Source organism: Pseudoliparis swirei, chromosome 19 (assembly GCF_029220125.1).
Source record: "Pseudoliparis swirei isolate HS2019 ecotype Mariana Trench chromosome 19, NWPU_hadal_v1, whole genome shotgun sequence".
NCBI classification, from domain to species: domain Eukaryota; kingdom Metazoa; phylum Chordata; class Actinopteri; order Perciformes; family Liparidae; genus Pseudoliparis; species Pseudoliparis swirei.
In genome coordinates, this window is record NC_079406.1 from 14443227 (window position 1) to 14465615 (window position 22389).

Sequence of the window (22389 nt, forward strand, 5' to 3'; positions counted from 1 at the left end):
TCAGTATTTCTCTTTCTTGCTGCCATGATGAACACGGTATCTTCCGTCACCCACTATTCCGTTCCCGAAGAAATGGAGGAAGGCTCTGTCGTTGCTAATTTAGCAACTGATCTGGGATTAGACGTGAAGACGCTAACGGGAAGAAAAATGCGCGTCGACGTTGTGGGCAATAAGAGATATCTTGATATAAACAAAGACACGGGGGAGCTGTTCATTCTGGAGAGGATAGACAGAGAGTTGTTGTGCCCCTTAAAAACAAGTACATATTGCTTTCTTAAATTAGACGCTACGATTGAAAACCCAATACGAATGTTTAATATCGAGGTCGAAATTATGGATATTAATGACAACGCTCCTCATTTTCGAAGAGGAACGATGGATTTGGACATCTCTGAATCAAGCCCCATTGGAGAGAGGTTCTCATTGAATAATGCTGCGGACCCAGATGTTGGAACAAATTCTGTGAAAGATTACCATCTGAGCTCAAATGAACATTTTAAACTCGAGATTCAGACCGGAAGAGATGGCTCTAAGTTTGCAGATTTGATTCTGAAAAAAGATTTAGATAGAGAGCAGCAGGCTGTTCATAATCTAATTCTCACTGCTGTGGACGGTGGCGTGCCCACGCGCACAGGTACAGCCAGCATCATTGTTCGCGTGCTTGACGTGAATGACAACGCCCCTTCTTTTGACAAAGACAAATACATTGTAGATGTGATGGAAAACTCCCCGATTGGCAGTCTAGTAATAAAACTAAACGCCACTGATTTAGATGAAGGTTCAAATTCTGATATAGTTTATGTATATAGTTTATATACATCAGAGAGAACGCAACAGGTGTTTAACTTGAATCCAGAGAATGGAGAAATCAGAGTGAGAGAGATGATAAATTATGAGGACTTTAAGCTGTATGACATGGAAGTAATTGCCAGGGATAAGGGGCCTAACTCCTTATCTGGACAGTGTACACTGTCAATTCAGGTGACAGATATGAACGACAATCATCCAGAAATATCTATTAAATCATTTCAAAGTCCAATAAAAGAAAATGAACCGATAGACACAGTGATAGCTGTAGTTAGTGTCAGTGATAAAGACTCTGGGGACAATGGAGTGGTTGACCTTCATATTCCAGATAATATGCCTTTCAAACTGAGGGAGTCCTCTGATAACTATTATGAGTTAGTAGTGTCACAGCCACTAGACCGGGAGAAGGTCCCAGAATATGACATCACGTTCACTGTGACGGACAGAGGCTCTCCTCCTTTATCTGACAATGAAACAATGACGTTAGAACTGCTGGATGTAAATGACAATGTTCCCCAGTTCCCTCAGTCATTCTATACGATACGTGTGATGGAGAATAACGCACCTGGGGCCCTGCTCAGTTCACTCACTGCGTTTGACCCTGACCTCCATGAAAACCAGTACCTAGTGTACTTCATCCTGGAGAGGGAGATAGCCAACACCTCCATGTCCATGCTGTTCTCCATCAATCCAGAGAACGGTAATCTGTACGCACTGAAAACCTTTGACTATGAGATCGAGAGCGAGTTTCTTTTCCACATCGAGGCCAGAGACTCTGGCTCTCCTCCACTCAGCAGCAACGTGACGGTCCACATCATCATAGTGGACCAGAACGACAACGCCCTGTGATCGCTCTCCGTGGCGCGCACACGGCTCGGTGGTGGAGGAAAAGATCCCCAGATCCACCGATAAAGGCTCTCTGGTGGCCAAAGTGATCGCCTTGGACACCGACTCGGTGCACAACTCTCGGATTACGTACCAGTTTCTACAAGTGACTGACGCCACCTTGTTCAGTCTGGATCAGTACAACGGAGAGATCCGGACTATGAGGATGTTCAGCTACAGAGACCCGCGTCACCAGCGACTGGTTGTTGTTGCAAAGGACAACGGGCAGCCCACTCTCTCCGCTACAGTCACCATCAAGCTGTCCACAGTGGAGACGGCCGTGAAGGCCTACTCGGACATGACGGAGGTGCCTCTGGAATATGACATCTTCTCAGACCTCAACCTGTATTTGGTCATCGGCCTGGGCTCGGTGTCATTTCTCCTGCTGATCACCATTCTGGTCACCATCGTGCTCAAGTGTCAGAAACCCAAGCCCAGCAAAGCGGCTCCTCCCTGCAGGAACAGTATGCTCAGTGAGAGGAACTCCACCATCGCAGACTCCACGCTGGTCTCCAACGATGCCTACTGGTACAGTCTGTTTCTAGCAGAGACCAGGAAGGGGAAGATGGTGGTTAGACAGCCGGTGCCAAAGGGCTCCAGATACTTCGTGTCCAGCATACCAAGAGGCACAGGACTGACATACACTAGTGACTCAGCGGCTTCAACTCTGCAGGTACAGACGACCGCTCCTTTTCATAGCACTTTAAATCAACCCATATTCCTAAAATCAGTTTGGTGAGAGAAAGTCATGGCAATGTTTTTCAGTTGCACTAAATATTATGTGACGCATTTAAAAGTGATTTTAAAGAGAATTTTCATCAACAATGTATACATACACATTTGTATGATGTTAAATACATGCATTTGTTGTTGAATTTAGAATTATGTATGTGTGCGTATATATATACACACACATATTATACATTTTGTAGGTTCAAATGAGAAACTAAATTCTAAATTCAACCAATTAATGCATGCATTTAACATATCATACCAGATACTCTGACAAAAAGAACAACTAAATCAGTGCACCGTGTATCATCATAAAAAATGTAATTACTTTTCTGATTCAAATAAAGAACAAAAATCCCTGGTCAATAAAGAAATAACCGTTTTTTGAAACCACCCCGAGGAACAGATAACAGAATTAAGTTACAACATACTTATAGAATATATTGCTGCTGTTCGTATTTTAAGTTGTGTTGTTGCTTTACAACGCAGCACCTGCTTCACAGGTTGTTCATTCAAACCGTTTTGTGTGTGACTTCGGTTCGTTGCCTGTGTATCAGAGTTGTGTCTCGTTTTCTTCACTCGAATGAAAACACAATCGACTACATATCTGAAATGAATATCTTAAACCCACTGTTTTTAGTAAACCTTTTTTTCCCCAGCACCAGTTGATTATTTATTGTGATTTATCTATCTATCGAAGATGGTAAGTATGCTGCTGAAGGAACAGACATTGATTTAACTAAGTATAAAACTGTTTGACCTACTTTCATAGAACGGATTGTGACAAGCTGCGTCTTTTATCAAGTGTCACATTGATCATGCTTAGTCTGTGTAATTCTCAAAGTAAACATTTAATTAACTCTGATTATATATGGATACATACACAAATACCCCTTTATTGTGCTTGCAATGACCTGACTGTTGAATTGCTTGTTGTTTTTCTTTCTCCCCACTCTTAAGTATCCTAAATGAGGAATGTCCACGCTGCAGTTGGAGGTATGCACAAGTCTCACTCTCCATCCTGGATTCCCTTTTATGATTGATGTTACAAAACTTAGATTTAATTTGTGTGTTCTCAGTGGATCTATTTTTTTAAATGTTGTCTGGTTTAGTATATCTGTTTGTTTGTTTTTAATAGCAAAGGGTAACTCCGTTTTTATAACATGTGGCTTGTCAAATCTCCCAAGTTAAGCTCTTCATGCCTACATTTTAATACTGTTACTCGTTTTACAGCCTCATCACCAAAGACCACTCAAATGTGTCAATGCAATCTAACTAAAGTAATTAGTAGATTATTATTTTATGATTATTTCCCTTCTCAAAGCCTAAAAATTTAGTCCTTATGATTTTAATTGACCTTGGTGTACAAAGGCATTAGGTCATGAAAATCACCATGATAATGTAATGAGTCTGACACTGGTCAGTTTAGCAGATAATCAGAAGTAGTGGTCCAGATGACATATTGCAACAGTATTCCTGTCACGGTCATTATCTGTTAAGTCCCTGCACATACCTGTATCATCGGCTCATAGAGTTGTCATCTTCCAACACAACATAATAACATCAACATGCTGCTAAGCCTGAAGGTCATTGATCAAAGTAACAATAAATCCTTCACTTCAAATTCCAATTTGAAATTTGCTGGCTTTGCTTTTTTCACAATCTGAAATGTGCTTTAAAGCCCGGTTACTACACACATCAAGGACATATTGATATGCTGTTAATGAAATCACTATGTTCTCAAAAAGGTCCTGTGCATGTTAAGATTATTAGTGTTCATCCCATACTGACCAATCACTAAGAGGTTATGAGCACATCTTATTTATATACACCGGCAGGTTAAAGAAAACACTATTTACATGTAATATGTGTTCCCACGTCACCCTTTGAACTTAAGGTGAATTATTTATTATTTATTTATTTGTGAATGTTTATATGTTGGATTGGACTGTGTTGTTGATGTATGACTGGGTTAGTTCACAGGATGACAATTTACTCTCTGTTGTAGTGTGAATCGTGACCTAATTCTTTGTGCAGGAGAGCCGCAAAGTGAAACCAGTCACCCAGTTGCCTAGCAACCACTCTCCTTCACATAATACTGGAGCATGGTATTCATTGATAGACCTGCAACCTCACCACTACATGATCAAGGATCTGCCAAACCCCTCCACCCACTGTCTTCTGCCCGAAGCCCCGAAGTCTGCGTGACAGCCATTGCCTGCATGAGATGTGTCATTTAGGCCAGTCACAGTGCTGTGGTTTGTTTCCATATGTATCTAATTCTTTGTCTCCTTGGCAGGCATCCAGCAGCAGCAGTTCCACGTAAGGCCCAGCCTCCAGCTGTGTACTGGTTTGAATCCTTCACAGAGCAAAGGACCGACCCCAGCTCATTAACGCCCCCATGTCCATCCGGCTCTTGCGTCTCATAATGTGTAGTTGTAATGCTATAAGACCAAATGGACTACGGTGGCTGATTAAGGACCAAGCCCTCTCCCCTCTCTTTCTTAAAGCACATGAAAATCCAATCAACAATGCCTATTGAATATGCACGATAAGACTGCATGGCTTCAACCTCACTCCAAGATCATCATACATCCAATAGCAAGAGGAGATGCTTGCAAAGAAGAAGACTGGATGCAAAATTGCACATGTGGATATTTAAAAAAAGCTTCAACTAGGACGATAAGAGTGGACACAGAGCTGTTGAAATGCCTTTTAGAGATACACATGTTGATTACATGATTAGCCTCTGTGCTTTGTCTTGCCCCATAACAACATTGATGTATAATATTGAAGTTAACTAAGAAGTGAAACAGCACAAATAACTAAATGTCAGAAAAGCAACAACCTTCAATGTAAAAGTATGGAAAAAAAGGAAATCAGTATTTTATAGATGTGGTAGCTTTTAGCAGTTTTATGTTTTGTACTTGACGTTGTGCTTCATGTGAGCAAGGCCTAAATATGAGAGTGCTGAGAGATTGAGTTAAATTAGCCAGCACATCAAACTGATAAATGTGAGGCTATCAGCAATTATTTATCTGCCTTTCGGTTTGTTTTTGCATGGAATAATCAAGTATTGTGATAGCTTTAGGTATTTTATGATTATTGAGCAATCCATTTTCTATAGTTATGCCTCACCATTTAGTATTTTGCAAAACAATGATGAGAACAGAATAAAGAAGTGCAACAGCATAATACTTTACTATGGATCCAGAAAGTTAAGTTTACTCCCGTTTAAAATGTTCAGAGTGTGCTTGAACCTTCACTTGGACATTACTGGGGAGGAGTTGAGAGGATCGCCCTAAACACAAGGGAATGCAGTGAGTGTTCGAAAATGGACTGATTGATATCTACTTATGACGACTATATGTACATCACAAGCATGACCGTGTACTTTCACTTTTTTTATTTTGAAAGCCAAACTCTGGATGTTATTTCATTTCAATGTCTTCTGAGATTGTGTAACAACATGAAAACTCTATGAATGACAGTGTTTAATTTATAATACTGTTTTCATCCAATGAAAGCTGTACTGATCTGTATTTCTGACTACTGTGTGTATCTGCATATGCAACATCCAAATAGGTATACAGATATGATGGATATACAGCATATATTTGTATCTATAAATATGCCTTCATTTGTCAATATCAATGCGGAACAGAAATACAGTGGATCTCTTGTCCCATCAGATTTATGGGCCAACTATGTAAAACACTTCAACGATCACCATGAAGTCAAACTCTTTAGCTCAGCTCACATTGCATTACTTGTATAATGTTGTAATCTTTCACAGTCAAACATCTTCAAAAAGTGCTTTTGTACAGTGGTGTGGTAATTTTATGGTGTAAGGTGTAATATGTGAGCTTATTGTACGCTGCGGTCTGTATGATCTATTAACTACAAAGACTAAATAGAACATTAAACTTAATGGTGAACTTGTGAATCTCTTGAGTTTTGCATCAAAGGTACTGCTGCATTATTGTAAAAAATTGTTTTAATATCAGTTCACACAGCAGGTCAATTAATCTATTACAAACATGTGTGAGGACAATAAATCAAAGGCCTACTTTACTTAATCACAATGCTTGTTCCACCGCTGTCAGCTAAAATAACTTAATTAAAGTTCTCTTTCACTTTGGAAAACATTGAGCTATAGTTTTTAAGATAATCAAAGGCTCGAACAGTTTCACTTTATCAGCAGGATTGTCCTGTCAAAAGCAACTTTATAGAAAAAAAATATCCTTGAATGCATGAATTGCAATACAGTTTATATTTGCTGATTCAGAGAGCCAACATCATCTGGCTCACAGTCAATTAAATGACATCTGTACTGCAAACTGCTGGTCCAGCCGACATGTCGGCTTGTGCCAAATATTAAAATCACCTCACACGTGTTTTCATACTGAAGGAGAAGTTGTTGAATGTGTTTTAGCCGGCAATGTTCTATGGCTTTGTATATGTTATCAGAGAATGTGACGCACTGTAGCATTCACACTATTGAAGTATTAAGTAGAAAGACAGCTTGTCTTGTGTAATGTAGCAGAATATTATGTCGATTATTTTTTAATTCAATTCAATTTATTTTGTATAGCCCCATATCACAAATTACAAATTTGCCTCAGAGGGCTTTACAATCTGTACACATACGACATCCCTGTCCCAGGACCTCACATAGGACCAGGAAATTCTCCCAGAAATATATTTTTTTCAATGTCTGTGAGTGACAGGTTGACCATTTGTAACGGCTCTTAGTAACTGTGTTTCGAAGAGAGCAACGGACCACATGGCCTCTTACAGTATTCTGTATGTGATGTGTTTTCAAAAGCTCACTGTTCCGTGATAAACCACAAAATTACTATGAAAGGGTTTAACTATAATTATTCCAGAAAATAGGCCTTCTTCCAGGATGCTCTGGCTTTCACTTGTATCTCATTATCTCTCTCTGATACTGAAACAGTGTTACAGTAATATGGCAATACAACCGGAACAATAACCTTCATTATAAAACATAATAATAAAATACGGTACGTGTGTGTGCGCTTGGCGCTTGTGTGTGTGTGTGTGTGTGTGTGTGCATGCAAGTGGTGTCCACAAAGCTCTTCTGCGCCCCACTGCTTCCAGAAGTGATCATTCTGGATTTCCCTACAAACAATGTAAGTATTGAAGTTTCACATAAATATGTCAGTGTTTCATATTTAAGTTCTACAAGACATAAAGAGTAAAGACATGGGAATCTATCAAATAAAGTGTAGTAATACTATAGAATTTGGCAAATAATACATACATTACTGGTTTATGCTTTTTCTTTACTGAACTGCTGAATGGCTGAATCCTCCAATACTAAATTCAAAAAGCAGGATGATAATGACAAAACATCTCTAACAAAAGTTCAATAAAACATTCTTAATTATCAGGTTGTTATTAGATTCACCTTCTATAACTAGTTCAGCAAAATAATCAATTGGCTTTACTGTAAGTGGTCTTGACGTGTCTGAAAAATGAAAGAGCTACTGCACAAAGGCGGACACTTCTCTTTGTGCTTCCACCTAACGGTTGAAGAAGAACACTGAGCATTGTGTCTTTGCAGTAGCATTGCAGTTCATACACAAGTCCACCAGACTTTAACTTTAAAACCTGCAACATTTCTTTACTTACTGAGAGATTCTAAAATAAATAGTAAATAACGAAAGCCATTTTAAGTCCAATTCATTCAAATCAATTTCTTTGATGCTGTGTGATAAATATTCACCCTGCATTCAAATGATCAAAACAGTAGCGTCACACAAACTTTCTCCGTTCATCACTTTTTGCTCTACTCACTCAGTCTCATAGAAACCTTTGTTTGAAACACTGAGCTCACACTGTTAAAACACTATTTACTATGAAAACTATGAAAGTAGCATGCTTGGCATGCATGTCTTTCAACATCAAATCAACCTTTTCCCTTTTCTGAGAACAAGTCACTTGGTGCACGGGTGGAAATTATAATCTATATAACATTTCCAAATTCTAACAATGGGAGAAGGTCTGATTTGAATACTCTGCTATCCTCAAAAGCTTTGAACATTTAAAGACCTTTTCTTCTCATATGAAATCTCCAGTTCAAATACCAGGAGATAACACTCTCTTTCCACCACAGCTTCACTTATAGTACAAGGCATTTCAGTCATTACATATTCCATTTCTATACACATATATCCACTTCTGATCCGATTGAGAAACACCAAGGGGTGCAGAACACTAGGGTATGGGACTAGTATACTCGTCTAATATAGTCAGTTTTAATCTTAAGTCTAAGCATCATTCTTTCAATGAGGAAAGTGATTTTCTTACAGTGAAAGTAATTCAAGTGTACAATATGTGTGCGTCAAAACAGGAAAGAGATTAAATTGCAGGAAGTCCATGACAATACCTCTCATGGCCCGGGCTGAGTGCCCTAGACCGTCTGCACTGATCACAGTCAGCACATTGTGAGGACATCATGGCCATATTTAGAAGAAACACAATATTAAAACTCATCTCAAGCTCTAATGTGTAGAGCTAAAGGCCACAAGTTATGTGTAGTAGCGGAATATTTGTATTTCGTTTTTTTACAAAAGGGTGTGAGTGTGTCTGTCTCTGCCTTTACATGTACACAGACATGACATCATCTCCCCAGAGAGATCAGCTCATGTGTGAGCAGGGCAGCTAGGCTCACATGCAGGATGAGTTATTTGGACTGATTGATCACCAATACCCTTAATTGTTAGTAGCACTTAAGAAGTGTGTGTAGTTGTAATGATGATAAGATAAAAGGTTTTTACATGGGGGCTAGTATAGATAATATTATTTATTGAGAGCCAAGTGGCATCTTGGACATTGTTGTTCTCACCTCCTCCTGCAGTGGAGACTCTCACACTGCTGCTGTCTGCTGCCTGAGTGCACTGGCGGACGAGAACACTGATACACAGCACAATGCAGCACTGAGGAACAAAGCAATAGAACCACCAGCAGCTGGCACTAGTATAGGCTAACACATGTGCATCACACAGCCCCAATTTGTTTTATGATTAAAAACTGGGGTCTTATTTGCTGTGCATTCTTTTGTAGTACTGAAGAAATAAACATGATTTTATGAGTGATATTTTACACGTTTCTTTTTCTGTTTTCCTCATTACAACATTATTCTTTGATTATTTTGTATTAAACCATAAGGGAGATGTATACCTTTTAAGAGGATTACATATTGTAGTAGAGAATGAACAGCATCAGGGCTTGTGAAAACAGCTGACTTTCTTTGTCTGCAGCATTCACATCTCCTGCATCCCTCCCCCTCTGCTTCCTTCCTTGCTGAGCGCTGCTTGCTTTCAGCACCATGGGCAGTGTCTAGCCCATTAGAGCTGCGTTGCCATGACAACGTGATGTCTGTTCGCTGGAGGTCGCAGTGTGCTGAAGCTGCCTGTAATATAATATTCTGACATACCCCTCCGCCCCCCTTCACTTTACAGTGCAGCACCCGCAGCGTGCAGACATCCGATGAACATTCTCTGTTCAATATTATCGATACATCTGCCTACCAAGGCCTGATCAGAAACAGAAATGAGGTGCTTTAAAATAGTATGTTCCGGAAAATGATGGAAGCACAAATGGGAGGAGGTGTTGCACAATGCGGCAGCGCTCGTGACCTAATTCCAGAAACAATAGGTTGTCTATAATTTGGGAGGGGTGTGAAGATCCTTTTTTTCTTTTTTCTTTTACTTTATTTGCCATTTTGTTTCCTTGGTGCCGTTACTGTGATTGTTATTTGTAATTATCTGTCATGGTTTATTCTGCATTATCCCATGCACTGCAGCAGCATGAGGCACATTGACATATGAACCAATCAGAGCAGACATATGGTGGGCTCGTCACAGCTGCATGTGCAGGTTCGATCCATGAGATGTCGCTGCTCACCTCTTCAATATATTGGGACAACAACTGCAGAGTGTGCTGCATACACAGCAAAATCGAAAGTGTTGGATGTTCAGTGTTAGGGTTGAGTGTTAAAATATAGAGTTATTTCAACTCAGGTTTAGTGTTAATCAACTCCAAGAGAGTTATTGTTCAAAATGAGTTGGTGTTAATACAGGGAGTCAAATGGCATAATCTGCAAACAACTCTACAGTGTTGATTTTACACTACAGCTAGTGTTACCCATCCCCCAGAAGGCTGCATGTTTGAAAGAGGCGGGAGATTGTTTGACGCAGCCAGACAAACACCTTAAGACTCTTTTCTGTGGACTGGACATGTTCAGAGTACATCATTCCAACTGTGACTAGGATGATACCTGTGTAAGTATGTCTCCGCATATGTCTCTTCATTAAATGTTCTACCCTAGTGTGTATTTCAGTGTGTATTTCTACAGGTAACATTAACGTTGGAAAAGGTATATCCTTGATGGTTAGCTAACATTAGCTAGCTATCCAGCTCAGCATGTTTAGCTAACCGAATAGCATAAAAAAGAATGTTTAGCTAGCCAAAGACTGTGATGTTAGCCAAGTAGGATGAATAGTGATATTTCTTCTCATTAAGAAATTAGAATAATCAACACACGTTGCAATCACGTTATATTATGAACCGTAATTGTAATTTTTTTAAAGAATTCTGTAATGGTAGAGCACAGACATTTATTTTGAAGGCAGGTTAACAATTATCCTATTGTAACGGACTGAGGGAATGTTATGTTATAAATGTTATGTTCCGGATGTAAGTGAACGTCTCACGAGCTGGTAGCTGTGAGGCGTGTCTGTGATTGGACAGCGAGTGATGTTGTTGTGTGTGTGTTGTTGTGTTACGACTGCTCGAGCAGAGCTATGACCCGGAGCAGACGTGAAGCTGGTTTGGAGGTTTTCACGGCGTTTTGCGGGGGTTTTGGCGTAGGCTACGGCCAACAGTAGCTTGTTCTATGTTCTCTGAATAAACACCCTATAAGCCATCTACGTCTCGTAGCGTTCCTGACCCAGGGTCGCTACATTTGGTGTCAAGTAAAACTTTCGCTATCATCAACATCGCCACGCGAGGTAGCAGCAGAGAAGCTAAGTGGCTAACGCCGTCAACGGAGAGAAACATGACGCCGGGAGCCGTCTCAAGATTAAACGGGAAGGAGAAAGTGGCGAACGGAATTGACGGCGCAGCCGGAGCCTGGCAGACGACGGAGCACCGAGGCGGGTAAAAGAAATGACCGCTAGGATGGCTGCGGAGGCTGGCTTTGGCCACTCGGGCCGCCGCTGAGGGAAATGGCGGCGTGAGGAATAACTGCGGCCGCAGGAAGGGACATGACTGAGCACACGGAGACACGGAGAGAAGCTATTGCGTCCACAATAAAGACCCCCAGATATGACGGTAAATCCAACTGGGAAGCTTTTCATGCACAATTTGAACTATTAGCCCATGCCAGTAGATGGTCCACTGAAGTAAAATCTCTCCAGTTAGCGATGTGCCTCACGGGTGACGCTTTATCAAGCCTGCTGCTGCTGAGTCCTGATGATCGGAGTGATTATGATGCACTAATTGGGGCTCTAAAGCGACGATTTGGACAATGCTCTGCCACTAGCCTGCTCCGCTCTGAACTATGCAGCAGACAGCGACGGCCAGAGGAGCCGCTGAGGAGCTCGCTAATGACATTGAGGGCTTGTTCACCGCACCTCGCCCACATGCCCTCGTCCATCCAGAGTGAGCTAGCGAGGGACCATTTCCTCCAGGCCCTGCTGCCAGCTGACCTGCGCATCCAGACACTACTCGCTCACCCTGGGTCGCTCCAGGAGGCTTTGGAGTCAGCAACGGAGAGAGAGATGCTGTGTGCTGGCGCCATGGGTAAAGTGGTTGAAAAAGCACCAAAAGGGAGCGCTGCTTGTGAGACGGAAAGGGAGTTGGCGCAGCCTGCCTGGGTGGGGGAGCTAACCCAGCTAGTGAGGGCTGCCACTTCGAGAGATGAGAGGCAAGACAAGCCACGACCAAGAGTCTGCTGGGGGTGTGGCCAGCCTGGCCACCTGATCCGACACTGCCCCCGTGCCACCGCGAACAAGGGAAACGAGCCGGGGACCGCATAATCGGGACGATGCGGACCCCTGGCACTTGCAGCCCCCTCTAATTAACGAAGCTACGCAACCGTCCGACCAAATAAGGGCAACCAGACCACCGGAGGATTTTGATGGTCAGCTAGAGCGACTAGTGGTGCTGGGTCGAACATGGATAGGAGACTGTTGGTATACAATGCTCACCATTGGAGGGACATGCTGCTCTGCACTGGTAGACACAGGTTCGTCAGCAACCCTGGTGAGGCCCGATGTGGTGACAAATGGAACTGATATTTTTCCCACTATCGTGAAACTGCAGTCAGTCACCGGGGAGCGAACTCCTATGGTTGGGGAAGCAATAGTGACTCTGGGCCTGGGGAAAAAGTCTATCCGCTGCCCGGTGTGGGTTGCTAACCTGGAGGACTGTATACTGGGACTGGATGTTCTCGGGGCATTGGACTGTGTCATCGACACAAAGAGAGGAACTCTCACGTTCCCTGATGGTCATGTCATCCAGATGTGGCGCCAGCCACCCCGGCCTGGCTGTGTTGCGACCCACACCGTTGCCACACTGACGGCTGAGACAACACATGATGCTGCCCCTAGCTGCATCCCTTCAAATGAGCTATCCACACTGCCCTCCACCCTGCCAGCTGCTGAGTTGCACCCACCCCCAGCCTCTGTCCGGCCAGCTACAAGTCCACACACACAGGTGACAAACGCCTCTCCACCTGACGACCGTGAAAGAGTCTTGGCAGTGAAGGAGGTCTGGCAGGCAAACTGTGGTGGTCTGACTCCTAGCGAACAAGACCTGTTGTGGCAGCTGCTTCTTGAGTTCAAGGACTGTTTTTCAATGTCGGAGGACGATGTGGGCCGCACAGATCTCATCCAGCATGACATCGAAACAGGAGATGCACGGCCGATTAGGATGAGACCTCGACGCCTCCCACTGGCCAGGCAGGCTGCGGCAGACAAAGCCCTGCAAGAGATGCAGCGGCGGAATCATCGAGCCTTCCACCAGCCCCTGGGCCTCGGCGATCGTCATGGTCCCCAAGAAGCAGAAGGAGGCGTGGCGTTCCTGTGTGGACTACAGGCCCCTCAACAAAGTGACAAAAAAGGACTCCTACCCCCTTCCACGCATCGACGAGGCCCTCGACACGGTGGCAGGGTCAGCCTGGTACTCCTCTTTGGACCTTCGGAGCGGGTATTGGCAGGTCCCTCTCAGCCCTGAAGCGAGGGCCAAAACTGCCTTCATCACTAATGGGGGCTTGTGGCAGTTTAAAGTCCTTCCGTTTGGCCTCTGCAATGCTCCTGCCACGTTCGAGAGGCTAATGGACAGGGTACTCGCTGGTATCCCTCGGCAGGAGTGTGTTGTGTACCTGGACGACATACTGGTGCATGGTGACTCCTTCCAGGCGGCTCTCGAGGCCCTGAGGCGGGTGCTGGCCTCCTGGGCAGCAGCAGGTCTAAAGCTGCACCCACAGAAATGCTCCTTCATGCAACGGAGGTCACATTTCTGGGGCACAAGCTTGGGGCGGTGTCGGCACCATGGATGATAAAGTGCAGACGGTGAAGGATTGGCCTACCCCAACACTGTGCAGGACCTGAAAAGCTTCCTGGGCCTGGCCTCCTACTATAGGAAGTTTGTGAGGGGTTTTTCCTGCATAGCTGTACCACTGTTCCGCCTGCTGCAAAAGGGGTGGTGTTTGATTGGACAGAGGAGTGCCATGCAGCGTTCACTTCACTGCAGAGAGCCCTTGTGGAGGCCCCAGTCCTCTCACCGCCTGACCTCACCCTGCCTTTTATCCTCGACACGGACGCCAGTAATGCAGGCGCAGGTGCTGTGCTGGCCCAAGTGACTCCTGAAGGGAGAGAGTGGTGGCGTATCACAGCAGACAGTTCAACAAGGCTGAACGCCGCTACTGTGTCACGAGACGGGAGCTGCTTGCTATGGTCTGTGCCATCCGACATTTCAGATATTACCTTGGGGGCCTCCACTTCACAGTCCGGACCGACCACTCTGCCTTACAGTGGCTCATGTCTTTTAAGGAGCCAGAAGGCCAGCTGGCACGCTGGATTGAGGAGCTACAGGCGTATGATTTCACTGTGGTCCACAGACCGGGGGCACGCCACGGAAATGCTGACGCGCTTTCACGCCGGCCTTGCAGCGCTAATGGCTGCAACTACTGTGAGAAAAGAGAGGCGCAGGAAGAAGAGCGGCTGCAACCTGGTGTGAAATGTGCTGCCGTGGGACCGGTGGGCACGCCAGCAGGCCATGGACTGACAGCTGTGGACGCAGCAGAGTGGGGTGCAAACAGGAAGAGGATGTCGACATAAGGCCAGTGCTCGCTTGGGTGGGATCCCAACAGCGACCACCTTGGGGAGAGGTTACCATGTGTTCTCGAGCCACAAAGGGACTCTGGTCAATTTTTCAAGCCCTGCGACTGCGTGATGGTGTACTGCAGAGGGGGTGGAAAGAGCCGGCGACTGGAGAGACACGGTGGCAAGTGGTGGTGCCCAGGGCTCTGAGAGAGACAGTGCTCCGGGCAATGCATGGAGCTCCGGGATCTGGTCACTTCAGCATTACGAAGACCCTCCGTCGCCTCCGCCAGGGGTTCTACTGGGGCCAACATAGGCGGGATGTGGAGGAGCTGCACAGCGAAGAAAGGCCCTGCAGACAGATCTCATGCCCAGCTCCAGCAGTTTCCGGCTGGGTGTCCCATGGAGAGGGTGGGGATTGATGTTCTTGGACCGTTTCCTCACTCAGAGAGGGGCAACCGTTACATCCTCACTGCCATGGACTATTTTACTAAGTGGCCCGAAGCGTACTGCATGCCGAACCAGGAGGCAGAGACGATTGTGGATGCTCTGGTGGGGGGAATGTTCAGCAGATTTGGGGCCCCTGAAGTCATCCACACAGATCAGGGCAGAAACTTTGAGTCCCGTGTCTTCGCCGCCATGTGTGACAAACTGGGATCCCACAAAACCCGCACGACACCCCTCCATCCACAGAGCGATGGGCTGGTCGAGAGGTTCAACCGCACGCTGGCACAACAGCTGGCCATCGTGGCAGCTAAACATCAGCGCGACTGGGACGACCACGTGCCTCTGGTGCTGATGGCTTACAGGTCTGCGGTGCAGGACTCCACTTCCTGCTCTCCTGCCCTTCTCATGCTCGGCAGAGAAATCCGGACGCCAGGGGAGATGATGATGGGGAAACCTCCTGACGCCCCTGCGGGTCCCCCGGGGCTCGACTATGCTCGGAAACTCCAGGACCGCTTGGAGTCGGCCCACGAGTTTGCCAGGAACCAGATGCGCAGTGCGGGCGTAAGGCAGAAGAGGAACTACGATGTGCACGTTAGAGGACGCCATTTTGAAGTCGGAGAGCTGGTCTGGGTGTATAGCCCTCAGAGGAAGAAGGGCAGGTGCCCAAAGCTCGACAGTGAGTGGGTGGGGCCCTGCCGAGTCCTGGAGAGACTTGGAGAGGTGGTGTACAGGGTCCAACTGCCACCACGAGGAAGGAAAGTCGCTCTGCATCGAGACAGGCTGGCCCCCTACCGGGGCACATCCACCCCATCAGGACAAGAGCCTGGGGCACGGGGAACCCTGGACTCAGCCCAGACGACCCCCCAAACCCTTCCCAATGGGCCCAGCCTTTCGCCCGCCCCTTCACAGGCTCTTAGTGTCCCTGGCCCCGCCCCTCCCTTCCCGTCCCCTGCCCTTGGTCCCAGCGTCCCCTTAACCCCTTTTCCTTCTCCCCAGCGCCGACGGCAGCCTCAGAGGAACCGCAGGCCCCCTGGCCACCTGAGAGACTTTGTTTGCCCCCTCGAGGGCGAGGGACTTTGTGGGGGGAGGGTAGTGTAACGGACTGAGGGAATGTTATGTTATAAATGTTATGTTCCGGATGTAAGTGAACGTCTCACGAGCTGGTAGCTGTGAGGCGTGTCTGTGATTGGACAGCGAGTGTTGTTGTGTGTGTGTTGTTGTGTTACGACTCGTTCGGAGCAGAGCTATGACCCGGAGCAGACGTGAAGCTGGTTTGGAGGTTTTCACGGCGTTTTGCGGGGGTTTTGGCGTAGGCTACGGCCAACAGTAGCTTGTTCTATGTTCTCTGAATAAACACCCTATAAGCCATCTACGTCTCGTAGCGTTCCTGACCCAGGGTCGCTACACTATGTTGTCCACTATTTTCTTTTCTTTTCGTTTATTACTGCCATTTCGCCCACATGTGTTAATTAAATTATTTAAACAAGTCTATTGGGCTTCATATTAAGGTTAGACACTTTTAAATAAAGAGAAATGTGTGGGGGTTGTCGTGAAATGTCAAGAGCATTTTATTTTGACTGCATTAATCTCACTGTTCCGTTAGCTTTACTTCCTGTTAGTGTCGGGACTTTTCGGGGTAAGCCACGTTTCCACTCTGCTCTTTGCACTTTCTTAGTTTTGGTTCAAATTTAAACTGAAGTTATTTGAAATACATGGAAAGTCAATGTATTATCATGTGGACATTATCTACTTGCAATTTAAGTTATTTTGTATGTCCGTGTGTCGATGTCTGTGGGTAGGGCTGCTATGTGGCTAATGTTCTAAGCTAGCCTGTAGTGTACAGTCAAGAACTTGTGCTAGCATTTGTGTGTATCGATATAATGCGTGACCGGAAAAATGCAAATGTCAGAAGGAGTAAAGTAATTAAAACATGCTTTGGACAAACATGTCTGCACAATGGAGACGTAAAGAGATGTGCAAGCTTGCTGTTCTGGCCGACACATAGTTAGCTAAACAGAAGGTCAGGCTCTTTTAAGCCCCTTTCATACTCCAAAAATGTCCTGACCTGGAGAATGCGCGACCCGCTTTCGTCGGGTTCAGCGATTTATGGACCCGCTTAAGGAAAACTTCCTCCAGTCGAATTAAAGATTATCCGTGGCTCCATGATTCGGCGTGGTTTGCCCAAGTCTGGGGTCCGAATTTCGATCACTTTGGGCGGGTTGAAAATCTAAAAAATGTCCTCCATAACGGGCGGGTAACCTGGCGGTTTCGCGGCCGACCTCGGGACACGTTCGTCGGGTAAAGCGCTTAACAGAGCCGCTATTGAAAACTTTGGGAGAGTGGCAGCGCCTTGACTTCTGCGACTGCATGGAGCGCCCAGCTCTCCCATCGTTCACTTAAGTGACTTAAAATTATTAGTCACACAAGTATGATGCACATTAATTTGATTTAGTTGTACACTGTCGACCCCAGGTGGCATAGAAAAGGCAAGGGGAAAACAAAACATGAGTTTTAGACATTTCATGAATGTTTTTTTCTTTCTTTGTAGGACAATATGCTGGTCAAGGTGAGATTTGGTTCAAGTCAGAAGTATGTTAAGGTGGCAGAAACCGAAGCAGGCTATGAAGACTACAATACATTTATTGAGAGGTTGGTATTACTTGTTTATTACACAGCTGTATCTGTTTGGAGTAAACAAATTATTTGCTTGAATGTCAGTTCATGTTAGTGTCTTTTTATATTAATTTAAGTAATGTTTGGTTGCCTCGCCTATCAATTGTTTTTATTATGTTGACCAATTGTTATGTCTTGTGAGCAAGTCAAAATGGACAATTGGTGTATGATGGGAATTTATATCACATATTCTGCACACTGCTCAGACATTATAATAATAAAAGTGTCAATAGAAGTTTACAAAGGACCATTTTTCTAAATCTGATATTCTCTCAGTAATAGGAAAGTTAGGTCTTCCTCTACAGACAGACTTGCACTTGACGGATCAATCAGGGACAGAGGTGGATGCAGATGTGTTTGAGGAACTTTTACAAGCAGGGGACCTTACCGTCAATGTGTCCACAGAAAAGTCTGGAGGTAAGATTTAGCTTTGTTAGCGAAAAATGAGGATCATGAACTGTAATGTACTGTGAGCTGTTTTTCTGACTAGTATTGTAGAGTTGTGACGGTATAACCAATTTTTTGTGTGTATTTCTTTGAACTGTCTTGCAGTTGTGCTTCAACCAGATCTAGCAGAAATTTCCTTTGAGTCGAATGTGTCAGACACCGTATCCTCTGTGCCTTCTGATTCATCTGATGCAACAATAACTCTTGAGAACGATGGTGGGAGGAAAAGGACCCACGACGATAGGGAATCAGCTGAAGCGGTATATAGCACATTACATTTGTTAATAAAACTGAAACCCAAAGACATTGTCCAAACGAGCAGTGCTCTTGTTGCCGTAAAGGTTAACATGATAACTTATTGTCTGATTCTTTTTATTTTTAGATGGTGAGAGATGTTCTTCAGTCCAAGCCAGGGGGAGTAAAAGTGTTGCATGAATATGACAAAACAAAGACATTGACGGATGGTACCCGGCGACATATGATAAACCTACTGGTGGCTGACATGATTGAAGTTCATGGGGAAGCATTTTATGTTCACTGGTGCCCACCTTAAATCTATTTTTTCTTCATAGCATAAGATGCAGTTGTTACAGAACCCTGTCACATTATTAAATGATATATATAAAATATAATCTCATTTCTGGAGCAAAAATATTAAAGCAATTAAGTTATACAAATTAATTAGCCAATGGGAAAACCGGGCGAATGTATGATCAGTGCAAAAGAAGCCACGGGAATTGTAAACAAAAAGACTAATAGTTATCATGATAACACAAATCATTTGTTTGCATTAATATAGTTTACTTTAGAGATGTCTGTCTTTTTTGCTTTCTTCTTGATAATAATACTTATTTTAGTTTGACATTTTACAATTTTAAAGTTTGAAAAATAATATGTTTTTCTACTTTTTAAAGGAGGATCCCACCAACCTATGTGCGAACAAAATACGCTCTTGGCACTACCACTCTATTTCCTTACCTGGGGGATCCTTAATCAACAAATGGATATGTAAGTTTGTAAATGAATGGCTTATACTCCAATGTATGCAGGGAGGTTATTCTGAATTTGCCTTGTTTGGCTGTGACCCATCAGTTATGTTTAGTTTTGTTCTTTCTTCTCGAATTTTTTAGGAGCACTTCTATGATGCTGACAGTGGATCTGGTTATTTGGCCTGAAGGATAAAGACAGTCCAGCGCGACACTGCAGTTCTATCTCGGAGATGCTCAACCACCTGTACCTATCAAGCTGGACCAAAGAGCAAGAGAAATTTTTGTTGTCTGGGCATCACTCCTCAGATGTGTCTGGTAAGCATCGCTCATTATCTTTTTAAAACATTAATTTACTTGCCTGATTCAGAAATCTTGTCTGAGCATAATGTGGATATATTTATTTTCACATGTAAGTCTTTGTTAAATCTTCTACTTTCTTCTGGTTTCCCCCTAGGCTGGGACAGTGACCTGTCAAGCATCCTACTGCTGGTTCACCTACTTCCCCCTACTGCAAAAGGACCCAAGAAGAGTCCTAAAATTAGCTCGCATCAAGCAATCAAACTTGTTGTGAGATATTTGAGGGTATGCAATGTTTTAATATGCTTCTTTATTTAGTTGTATTCGCAATGCCTCTTTTTGTGAAGAGGCACATATGTTTTTAGTAATATAGTGGGCCATTAAAATAGTTCCTCATGCTTCTGTTTTTTCCAGATTGGCGCCAGTGTTGAGACCTTCCTTGAGAGTTTGGAACCAGGACAACCCATCCTCCTGTGTGTCGGTGAAGAGAAGAACAACATCCAAAGATTCTATGTCATCGTTGACCACAAGGCCATCCCTTGCAAGGCTCAGAAGTCCCTGGCAGCTTTCGATGAACTCTTTAAGGCCCACTTCATCTTCAGTGTTCACTACCACGAATCCCTTAACAGCTTCTACACATTCATCCAAACAACTGTTCAACATTGATGTGGGAATTACCAAAGAAAGTCCTCGTGTGAAGGAGCTCAGAGCAAGACTGCTGAACACAAGTATCTGAGGTGACGCACATCCTTGGATGCAAATATGTTGATTTGTTTTATCTGCAAGTTACACCACAGAAGTTCTATGTTGCTTTGTAAGCATTTGAGATTTTACCATGGTTTATATCCAGGAAAGACATTACGTTTGAAATGTGGACAGCCGGAATGTTTTATATTATTTTGCACTTATTCAGGGTTCAAGAAACACCTTATTCGTTTGCACCGGGACACTGTTTCAACAAATACTGTCACTGTCACTTCAGTGCTTATTGTATCAAGGAGAGGGATGATTCATTTTATGTTGTTTCTATTGATGAGTTGATTTATTATAGACCCTATGATAAACAGTTATCTAATGAGATGGATGAAAAATATACATTGTGCCATGTTGTGTGACCCGTGCTATTGTTTTGTGTGACCTGTACTATTGAGGCTGCCATTTAAGAAATGTTATTGTAATGCTATGTTTGTGGTGGGCTTGAAAATACAATTTTATTTGAACAAACTTTTGTATTGATTTTCTTCTTTGTAATTAAATACTAGGAGTATACTGAATTCCAAAGTAAAATTGTACCATATATAGCATTGAGGATTATAACTCCCGACAGTGTTAAAATATATATATAAATCAACTCTACAAGAGTAAAATACAGAGTTTAATTTTAAATCCCCTATAGTGTTACATAGCTCAGCAACTCTAGTCGGTGTTAAAACAATATACAGATAGTATTATGACACTGCACACTAGTGTTGTGTAAATTCAACACTGGCCTGTGTTGACTGGTGTTAAATGTCAACTATTGAGAGAGTTGCTTCAACTCTATCACAGTGTTGATCTTTTAACACTTTTAAAAGTGTAGTTTTAACTCAAAATGGGGTGGACCAATATAGACACTTTCAAAGTGTTGAATTTAACTCTATTGGTGTTGAATTGACACTGGATTTTGCTGTGTACCATAGTGTAAGCAGAGAGAATGTGAAGGTCAGCTGCTTTATCTGCATTAGCACACACAATAATCTGCTTTATGTTCGGCTCCATCAGATTGGAGAGATGCAATTATATTAAATATTTCCAAGAACTACATAGTTTGACCATTAATCTATACATAAACAGAGGCAGTGTTCAAGCAGTATTTAAATACATGGATTACATTTGCTGTGGGCAATGTGAACACATTATAGGTTGCTGTTTTTCGTATAGTATTACAGTTATTATAACTACTAAGTGTGGTGAGAACAAATACACATAGCATACTGTGCCCCAACATCAGTGTGTCGTCCCTGTGCGCTCTCTCTCTCTCTCTCTCTCTCTCGCTCTCTGGCTCCGCCCCCATGCAGGGTCCTTGCAGGTGACGCGGGTGATCCTGCATGCAGATGAGCGGACAGCTGCTGAGGGCAATCGGCTGATTAGAGCTGCAGGAGGCTAAGAGGCCGTGGAAGCCAGACTAGTGTGCTTTAGTGTTCATCTTATTGTAACATTGCTATTGCCATATGAGGGATACTGTGTCGCTTCCTACTTTGAGGAAGTAGTTCTTGTTTTGTCGTTGGTTAATAAACCCACATGTTGTCTATCCATTCGCCTGTGAGTTATTCTCCCCAGGTAACGCTATGCATTCATTGTTTGTGTTCCTCCACGCTTCCATAAACTTCAGTCCGGGACATTCAGTCATTGCTCGGGCGACTTGTCAATTCACTTTCGAGCTGGTGAGGATTAGAAGACTTCACTCAAAAGCATTTCACTGTTAAAAATAGATCATTCGGTTTTCAGCATTTTTGTTTAGATTAGATTAGTCACTGTATTCTTGCCCAGGGGCAAATTTCGTTGAGCAGCAGCACACATGTTTACAAATATACAATACAATAAAATAAAATAGCAGGGCATATTACATTTAAGAATTTAAATAATAAAGGAAATTAAATTTAAATTAAATGAAAGTGCTTTTTTGGGGGTTTAATTTATTATTCAAGAATGGTTAAAATGAAAAACTAATTGATACTTTATACCACATGAACATTGTTTTTTCTAAATAGGACAAG

The 22389-nt window shown here is 43.6% G+C and overlaps 1 pseudogene; it reads left to right on the forward strand.

Moving 5' to 3' along the window:
- LOC130209560 (protocadherin alpha-C2-like) lies at positions 1–6366 on the forward strand (annotated as a pseudogene).
- The last annotated feature ends 16023 nt before the right edge of the window (positions 6367–22389 follow it).